Consider the following 9,315-nt stretch of genomic DNA (forward strand, 5'->3'; position numbering starts at 1 on the left):
GAGGCTGTTTGTTTACAGGGGGGGGGGGGGCTGACATATATACAGGTGAAGGGGGGTGCCAGATATAGGAAAGATTACATCATCTGTCCTGTCCTGTATACAGCTATATACACCCATCTTCCTTCCTGTATTCCTCCATCATCACTGACTGCAGATATACATCATATGTCCTGTATATAGAGCTGTATATACCCACCTTCCTTCCTTTATATACCAATACCATCCACCCTTCTATATACATATACTGTACACCCTCTGTATTGTAATTTGATCAGCACAGTGAGGCTGCATATCATGGGCACATGCCTGCGCTTTATGGGATAATGACTAAGCCCCTCCCCTTCATGACATTGTAAAAGAAGCAGAGCATAGGTGACCGTAAAATGATGCCCCCCCCCCCTGGAAAAAGTTCAGCGGACGCCCATGCTTGGGGGTTTAACCAATCTTGTTTTTTGTGCAATTTTCCTTTTAGGGGGCGTGACAGGAGGTGTGTCCTATGTCTGCATACTTTTGCTGATGGGTGTCCCTCATTCCCATCTCAAAAAGTTGGGAGCTATGAGATTGTACTAGGTTTGCTTGCATGAGAAAAGAGATAACGCTGCTCCTGAAGAGTGTGGACCAGGATAGGAGTCCCAGTTAATGGTGGTAGATTCTCCTGGAGGACATGTCTTAAAGATTTATTAATGTACAGCCCAGTATGGGAGTCCCAGGTAATGCTGGTAAATTCTCCTAAAGATACTATATATGTCCACTAAAAGAATAATAGCAATGGAGTTTTAGTATTGAATTGAAATGGCTTCCTGCTATATTTCAATGTATATTGTACTGTACTGGAGTCCTATCGTAACCTAGAGCAGGGGTCTCCAAACTTTCCATGGGACCAGTTTACTATCCTTTAGACTTCGAGGGGGCTAGACTGTGGCCAGTGTGAGTTGAAAATGCCTATGAGTAAACAATGCCCCATCATTGGTATTAGTGGGAGGAATAGTGCCCCATTGTTTGTATCAGGGTAAGGAATAGCGTTTCATAATTGGATCCGTGGGAGGAATAGTGCACCAACACTGGTATCAGTGGGAGGAATAGTGTTCCATTGTTGGTGTAAGTGGGAGAAATAGTTCCCCATTGTCAGTGGGAGAAATAGTGCTCTTTTGCTGGTATCACATACTTGCCAACTGTCCCGTTTTTAACGGGACAGTCCCGTTAAATAGGACCTAGTCCCGGCTAATTTAGCCTGCCGGGACTTGTCCCGGCTAGTGGAGAAGGCAGGTGCCCGCCGCCATCAGCGTTACACTGTCACATATAGCCTGTGCGAGCCGAGCAGCGGGCGCCCTGTGATTAGCTGAATGGGTTCCGTGCAGGCAGTGCAGTGGACATATGGCTCCGTGATTGGCCCGGTGGAGCAGGTGACTGGTCACATGTGGACGTGGGGCGGGACAGGACTGTGGGTGATCGCGGCCGCCCGGAGTACCGCCTCCCATGCCTTGGCGCGCGTTGTGTGTCTTCTCCTCCAGTGGTCTCTGTATCATCTGCCCTTTCACCAGCCTGCCGCTCTCTGTCAGCCCACCCCTCGCTGTAAGCCACCCCCTCTGTCAGCCCATCCCCCTCTCTTTGAGCCCCTTATTGCGCTGCGGTGTAGAGGAGGTGAAGGCGGAGCTGCCGGCCCGGCCGCTGCTGAACCAGCCAGGAGGTGGGGGGCGGGGCGGACTGAGCGGGGGGGGAGGCTAAAAATGCCACTTGCCAAGTTGCTCCGCACCGCTGAAGACAGCCGTGACACCCGCCGGCCGCGGGTACACTGCAGCAGAGCGGTGCGAGTGTGCTGTGACTGAACGGACCGATGCCTTCACTTCCCTGTCAGGCAGATTAATCTCCGCCCGACAGGAGCTTCCTAGTCCCGCCCGGCGTGATGTCATTCACAGACCGGGAGGCGGGAAGAAAGAGCTGAGGAGAGTGTAGCTGTGAAGACCTGCGAGGAGCCAGTGAAGCCCTGTGCCAAAGTGCAAGTAAGTTTGAGAAGCTAAAAACTTAACCTAAGTCACTATCACAGTGGCTTAAAGGGGAGTTTCACCCTATAAAAAATTTCTAACACTGCATCCAGCCCAGTTGTGCATATAAAATTACACTGACCTTTTTTTTCCCGTAGATAGCGTTTAGCCGTGGAATTCACCGCAGCTTCCGGGTAGGGAATCCCGCGGGAGTGGGCGTTCCTATTGACATGCCAATTGATTGACATGCTAAACGACGGCGCACACAGCGCGTCACGACTTCCCGAAAGAAGCTCGGGTCGGCTCTATTCGACGCCGGTGCACAGGCGCCGAATAGAGCTGAGCCGACCCGAGCTTCCTTCAGGAAGTCGTGACGCGCTGTGTGCGCCGTCGTTTAGCATGTCAATCAATTGGCATGTCAATAGGAACGCCCACTCCCGCGGGATTCCCTACCCGGAAGCTGCGGTGAATTCCACGGCTAAACGATATCTACGGGAAAAAAAAGGTCAGTGTAATTTTATATGCACAACTGGGCTGGATGCAGTGTTAGAAATTTTTTATAGGGTGAAACTCCCCTTTAACTGTGTCAACATGCCTAAAGTGTTTAACTGTTTGGGGGGGGGGGGTTACATTGGTATTTGTAATATGCAGCATGGAGGGGGTTATTGCATTACTATACATTAGTGACCACTGGCAGATAATTAACCCCTTTGTGCTGCATTTGTGGTACCGGTATCAGAGTTAATTAGCCCCTATGTGGTGCAGCATCAAAGGGTTCATAAACTCTGATACCGGTACCACTAATGCAGCACAAAGGGGTTAATTACCAATACATGCCATCCAGCATATGCCACCTACTGACAGGTCAGGTCAGTGTAGTCAGGTCAGGTCAGTGTATGCAATCAGGTCAGTGTAGTCAGGTCAGGTCAGTGTATGCAGGCCAGGTCATTGTATTCAGGTGAGGTCAGTGTAGTCAGGTCAGTGTAGTCAGGTCAGTGTATGTAGGTAGGTCAGTGTATGTAGGTAGGTCAGTGTATGTAGGTCAGGTCAGGTCAGTGTGGTCAGGTCAGTGTAGTCAGGTCAGTGTAGTCAGGTCAGTGTAGTCAGGTCAGTGTAGTCAGGTCAGTGTAGTCAGGTCAGGTCAGTGTAGTCAGGTCAGTGTATGCAAGTCAGGTCAGGTCAGGTCAGTGTAGTCAGGTCAGTGTGGTCAGGTCAGGTCAGTGTAGTCAGGTCAGGTCAGTGTTTGCAGGACAGGTCAGTGTATGCAGGACAGGTCATGTCAGTGTAGTCAGGTCAGTGTAGTCAGGTCAGTGTATGCAGGTCAGGTCAGTGTAGTCAGGTCAGGTCAGTGTAGTCAGGTCAGTGTAGTCAGGTCAGTGTAGTCAGGTCAGTGTATGCAGGTCAGGTCAGTGTAGTCAGGTCAGGTCAGTGTAGTCAGGTCAGTGTATGCAGGTCAGGTCAGTGTAGTCAGGTCAGTGTATGCAGGTCAGGTCAGTGTAGTCAGGTCAGGTCAGATCAGTGTAGTCAGGTCAGGTCAGTGTGGTCAGGTCAGCGTAGTCAGGTCAGCGTAGTCAGGTCAGCTCAGTCTAGTCAGGTCAGTGTATGCAGGACAGCTCAGGTCAGTGTAGTCAGGTCAGGTCAGTGTAGTCAAGTCAGTGTATGCAGGGCAGGTCATGTTAGTGTATGCAGGTGTACTAACACACACACTCACGTAGGTCACCCTGCGCCACTCCATCGACCGTCCCCGCAAGTTTAGTTTACAAAATGCATGCAATGACAGTTGATAAGTCGCGAGCGCGGCGGCATGTTCATAGCTGTGCTGCAAAGTGTCCCTGGAATTTTTTTTAAAATGTTGGCAACTATGGTATCAGTAGGAGGAATAGTGTCCCATTGTTGGTGACAATGGGAGGAATAGTATCCCATTGTCAGTGTCAGTGGGTGAAATAGTGCCCTCCTTGTTGGTGTCAATGGAAAGAATAGTGCTCCATTGTCAGTGTTAGTGGGAGAAATAATGCCCCATTGTTGGTGTCAGTGGGAGGAGTAATTCCTTGGGCTGGATTCAGGTAGAATTGCGCATTTTTTACAGTAGCTCCGTAAATTGCGTGGGCGCGCCGGCAAAATGCCCGGCGCAAGCGCGCGCAATATAGATGATCCCGTAGGGGGCGGGAATCATTTAAATTAGGCGCGTTCCCGCGCCGATCGTAGAGCGCATGCTCCGTCGGGAAACTTTCCCGACGTGCATTGCGGCAAATGATGTCGCAAGGACGTCATTTGCTTCAAAGTGAACGTGAATGGCGTCCAGCGCAGGGGCAGCCTTACGCAAAAACCGCCGTACGGAAACTACGTAAATTGCGTACGCAGGGCTCGCGCAGCGTTGTGAATCGGCGTTAGTATGCAATTTGCATACTATACGCTGAGCACAACGGGAACGCCACCTAGCGGCCATCGCAAGAATGCAGCCTAAGATATGCGGGCATAAGAGCCTTATGCCGCGCATATCTTAGGCTGCAGTCGGCGTAACGAGGTTCCTGAATCAGGAGCATTCGTTACGCCGGGGCAAGTAAGCAATTGCGCTGTGTAACCTATGGTTACACAGGCGCAATTGCTTCTTGAATCCAGGCCCTTATTGTTAGTGTCAGTTGGAGGAATAGTGCACCATTTATGGTGTCAGTGGGAGAATAGTGCCCTGTATCGGTGGTACCTCAAGGACCGCATAAAGGCAAGCAAAGGCTGCATCTGGCACCGGGCAACAGTTTGGAGACCACTGTCCTAGAGCATTTGTGAGATGTGCCCTTTTCTCCAAGGACTGTGGCTAAGAAAGTTATTTCTTTATTTTCAACTAAAAGTTATGGGTGCCCATCATCTTTACTTTTCCACAATGAAAGCCAAGACTGTGAAACTGCACCCCATGGTGGGTGGCCAGGGTGGGGTGTAAAGGGGCTACACTTGCATCTACACTATGTCATGGTAACCCAAACTGGATAAGGTACATGATAAAGGGAAAAAAAAAGACCCATCATTTTTTTTCTTAGTAGTTTTGTTCCATCTAAAAATATTCATAAACTTTAATAGCTCTTTCAGCCAGGAGTGAAAACTACCAGCGTTGCTCTTCTCAGTGGCTGTACATGTGAAACTTTGCATGTGACGATTTTGGAAACATCTCAGTTTTTTTTTTTAAGGAAACATTAATTACAGGAAACAAGCGTCTTTTTTTCCTATTTTCTGCTAAGAAGGAAAGTGAGATCTGCTCCAAAAGTTGTTTAAGCACCAGAGGGAAAAATACCAACTCTACAATTTTGTAGGTCCAAGTCCAGAATATATATATATATGCAATAGAAGATGTATATCTCAGGAGCCTATAGGCCAGGGGTGCTTAACCATGCACTTCCTGGTTTGAGGTCACGGGCCACATCAGAGGGCTCCGCGGACCACAGGTTGAACACCCCTACTATAGACTTCTAACCCTATCCATGGTCACATATCACACCCCACCACCAATATCACCAACTTCATACGATATAGTCCAGCATTTGCTCCCTGTTAAATTTACCAGTTTGTTATATCTGTTTAACAAGTGCAAAAAAGTACCTATTGACCTTGTAAGACTTCCTGTGTTATTCAGTGGCGTCACTAAGATTTATTTATTTATTTCAGGTACTTATATAGCGCCATTTTACATATATATTGTACATTCACATCAGTCCCTGACCTCAAGGAGCTTACAACCTAAGCTCCCTAACACACATACATACACATACTAGGGTGAAATTAGACAGGATCCGATTAACTTAACAGCATGCCTTGGGAGGAAACCGGAGTACCGGGAGGAAAGCTACGCAGGCACAGGGAGAATATGCAAACTCCAGGAAGATGGTGTCATGGTTAGGATTCGAACCAGCGACCCTTTTTTCTGCTAGGTGAAAGTGCTTGGTGTCACTCAGTGTGGAAACAAATGCAACCATAGTCTCCCTTCAGTACAGACCCCCTTCCTCGGTATAGACCCCCCTCCATTAAGTACAGACTCCCCTCTCTCAGTATAGACCCCCCCAATAAGTACAGACCCCCTCCATCAGTATAAAACCCCTCTCAGTGCAGACCCCCCATTCATCAGTATAGACCCCCCTCAGTGCAGACCCCCCTCAGTGCAGACTTCCCTCCATCAGTAAAGACCCTCCTCAGTGCAGACCCTCTCCATCAGTATAGACCCCCCTCAGTGCAGACCCCCTCCATCAGTATAGACCGCTCTCCAGTGCAGACCCCCTCCATCAGAATAGACACCCCTCCATCAGTATAGACCCCCCTCTGTCAGTGCAGACTCCCCTCCATCAGTATAGACCCCCTTAGTGCAGACCCCCCTCCATCAGTATAGACCCCTTTTCAGTGCAGACCCCCCTCCATCAGTATAGACCCCCCTCAGTGCAGACCCCCTCCATCAGTATAGACCTCCCTCAGTGCAGACCCCCCTCCATCAGTATAGACCACTCTCCAGTGCAGACCCCCCTCCATCAGTATAGACCCCTTTTCAGTGCAGACCCCCCTCCATCAGTATAGACCCCCCTCAGTGCAGACCCCCTCCATCAGTATAGACCTCCCTCAGTGCAGACCCCCCTCCATCAGTATAGACCGCTCTCCAGTGCAGACCCTCCTCCATCAGTATAGACACCCCTCCATCAGTATAGACCCCCCTCTGTCAGTGCAGACTCCCCTCCATCAGTATAGACCCCCTTAGTGCAGACCCCCCTCCATCAGTATAGACACCACTCCATCAGCATAGAGACCTCTCCATCAGTGTAGACCCCCCTTTTTCAGTGCAGACCCCCCCTCCATCAGTATAGACACCTCTCAGTGCAGACCCTCCTCCATCAGTATAGACCTTCCTCTGTGCAGACCCTCCTCCATCAGTATAGACACCCCTCAGTGCAGACCCTCCTCCATCAGTATATACCACCCTCCATCAGTATAGACCCCCTCAGTGCAGACCCCTCTCTATCAGTATAGACTCCCTTCCAACGCAGACCCCCTCCATCAGTATAGACCCCTTTAGTGCAGACCCCCCTAAATCAGTATAGACACCCCTCCATCAGTATAGACCCCCCTCTGTCAGTGCAGACCCCCCTCCATCAGTATAGACCCCCTTAGTGCAGACACCCCTCCATCAGTATAGACACCACTCCATCAGTATAGACACCCCTCCATCAGTATAGACCCCCCTGTCAGTGCAGACCCCCCTTCAGTATAGACACCCCTCAGTGCAGACCTTCCGCCATCAGTATAGAGACCCCCGGTGCAGACCCTCCTCCATCAGTATAGACCCTCCTCAGTGCAAAGACACCCCTCAGTGAAGACCCTCCTCCATCAGTATAGACCCCCCTGAGTGCAGACCCTCCTCCATCAGTATAGACCCCCCTGAGTGCAGACCCCCTTCCATCAATATAGACAACCCCTCAGTGCAGACCCCCCCATCCATCAATATAGACACCCCCTCAGTGCAGACCCCCCATCCATCAGTAAAGACCCCCTCAGTGTAGACCCCCTCCATCAGTATAGACACCCTCTCAGTGCAGACCCCCTCCATAAATATAGACGCCCCCTCAGTTCAGACCCCCCTCCATCAATATAGACACCCCCTCAGTGCAGACCCCCATTCATCAGTATAGACCCCTCCTCAGTGCAGACCCTCCTTCATCAGTATAGACCCCCCCATCAGTATAGACCCCCTCATCAGTATAGACCCCCCTCAGTGCCTTAATAGTCACCTAGCCCTTAAAAAGCAAATTGGTTATAACTTTTGTCGATCCAAACCTGGTCCAGCGGCACAGTATCAACCAACACCAGCTAAAAAAATCAAATAAAATAAACTTAGACTTTTAAAGTTTTTTGCAGTAACAGTTTGGTGAATGATGGTAAATTTACAGTCATATCTGCAGATACAAAATAAATCTGAACAGACTGGCATTTTATGCCAATTGAGGTTAGTAAGCACTACTGCCTTTCAGTATATTTTCCACTAAAAGGTCTATTTACAAATGTTTTCATACAACTTTTTCCCAGGATTTTCACATTTTTCCATTTGCATCCAATTAGAAAAATTCATGCGTCTTGGGAGAAAGCTGTGAGAGTCCTGTGTAAAACCCTCGAAAAATAGAAACCTAACATATGGACATTTTGTAAATAAACTAGTGACACCTGCTGGTAAGAGAGGTAAGTTTGTTTGTGTTTTTTTTATTTTATTTAAGTTTATTAAAAATTGTATTTATGTATGTTTTAATTGTACATTTGAAAGTGTTCAGCCCAAACCTGCGCAAACTGTCAGCGCTATATAAATCCTGTATAATAATAATAATATAGTATATTTATTTTTTAATTTATACATTTTTAACATCTTATCTGTTGAAACAGGAATAATTATTTATAGCTAATCTTGTAATCCATCTGATTTTGCTTTTCTCCACTGAAGTTAACCACTTGCTTACTGGGCACATATACCCCCTTCCTGCCCAGGTGAAATTTCAGCTTTCAGCACTGTCACTCTTTAAATGACAATTGCGCGGTCGTGTGACGTGGCTCCCAAAAAATAGAGCTTTCTTTTGGTGGTATTTGGTCATCTCTGCGATTTTTTATTTTTGCGCTATAAACAAAAACAGAGCGACAATTTTGAAATAAACACAATGGGCCAGATTCAGGTACAATAGCGTAACTTTCGGCGGGCGTAGCGTATCTCAGATACACTATGCCGCCGTAACTTACAGCGGCAGGTCCCGTATTCAGAAAGAAGTTGCGCTGTAAGTTACGGCGGCGTAGTGTAACTGTGCCGGCGTAAGCCCGCCTAATTCAAATCTGGAAGAGGTGGGCGTGTTTTATGCTAATTACTCTTGACCCCACGTAAATGACGCTTTTTACGAACGGCGCATGCGCCGTCCGTGAACGTATCCCAGTGCACATGCTTCATATTACGCCGCAAATAGTCAATGCTATCGATGTGAACGTAACTTACGCACAGCCCTTTTTGCGAACGACTTACACAAACGACGTAAAACGTAAAAAATTTGACGCTGGTCCGACATCCATACTTAACATTGGCTACGCCTCATAGAGCAGGGGTAACTGTACGCCGGAAAAAGCCTTACGTAAACTACGTAAAAAAATGCGCTAGGCGCACGTAGGTTTCTGAATCGGCGTATCTACCTAATTTGCATATTCAACGCGAAAATATACGGAAGCGCCACCTAGCGTCCAGCGTAAATATGCAACTAAGATACGACGGCGTAAAAGACTTACGGCGGTCGGATCTTAGGGAAATCTAAGAATCAGGCGCATAGATACGACGCCGCAC

Source organism: Rana temporaria, chromosome 3 (genome assembly GCF_905171775.1).
Source record: "Rana temporaria chromosome 3, aRanTem1.1, whole genome shotgun sequence".
Classification (NCBI taxonomy): Eukaryota; Metazoa; Chordata; class Amphibia; order Anura; family Ranidae; genus Rana; species Rana temporaria.